Raw genomic sequence first — 685 nt, 5'->3', positions numbered from 1 at the left:
GGAGGGGCGGCGCGGGAGGGGAACCGAAACGCGTGGAGCTCGAGGAGGCTCCTGGGGTAACGGCCGCACCGGGCGCAGCGCCCGGGGGGGGCGGCCCGGCGCGCGCCCCTCGGAGCCCGCTCTGAGGCGGACAGAGCGAGGGGGTCCGGAGGGGCTGCCACGCGAGTCCCGAACAAAATCAGCTCAAASAGTACTGGCGGGGCTGGAGGCGGGTCCCAGAAATTCACGTCTCTCTCCCCTGTGCCCCCAAGAGGCCACTCACGGATTGATTAATTCTTTGACTGCAGCAGAATAAAACCCAAAAGCCTTACTCCAAAAAGGCTTTGAGCCATCCAGTCCAAAATCCCAGCTTACCCATGAAATATCACCSCACAGGACAACGGTGAAAAAATAAATCATTATTATCAGAGAAGTCTGCCGTTTCCTTAGTTTTGTAGCGCTAAACGCACTGACTGATCTTTGTCCAAAGCTGYACTCAACTTGTGCCGTGAGTCAGCAGTTTCTGTCTCGATGAGAAGACCTTTACGAGGAAACACAACCAAAAAAAAGGGGGGGGGGAAGAGATTATAAAAACATGTTTCAAAGCATTGTTTAAATATTTTAAATATGCCAGATGCTGTGTCAGAAATAGACCTAAAAAATTGCATACATCAGAATGCGTCAAATTCAGAAGTGCCGTTTTAAC

General features: G+C 51.9%; 1 protein-coding gene across 5 annotated transcripts in view; it reads right to left on the bottom strand.

Annotated features, from left to right (window-relative positions):
* The window catches only part of HERC1 (HECT and RLD domain containing E3 ubiquitin protein ligase family member 1), a 105,935-nt gene extending 105,564 nt beyond the window's left edge, over window positions 1-371 (bottom strand). For all 5 annotated transcript variants that reach the window (XM_085303272.1, XM_085303276.1, XM_085303273.1 and 2 more), the window contains exon 1: window positions 355-371. The gene's annotated coding sequence lies outside the window, so the exon portion shown is untranslated. The remainder of the gene's footprint in view (window positions 1-354) is intronic.
* Between the last annotated feature and the right edge of the window lie 314 nt (window positions 372-685).

Source organism: Rhea americana, unplaced genomic scaffold (assembly GCF_003343005.1).
Source record: "Rhea americana isolate MKP2758 unplaced genomic scaffold, rheAme1 scaffold_2, whole genome shotgun sequence".
NCBI classification, from domain to species: Eukaryota; Metazoa; Chordata; class Aves; order Rheiformes; family Rheidae; genus Rhea; species Rhea americana.
Note: the sequence above shows the minus strand (reverse complement) of the source record. Positions and strands in the feature narration are given on the sequence as shown.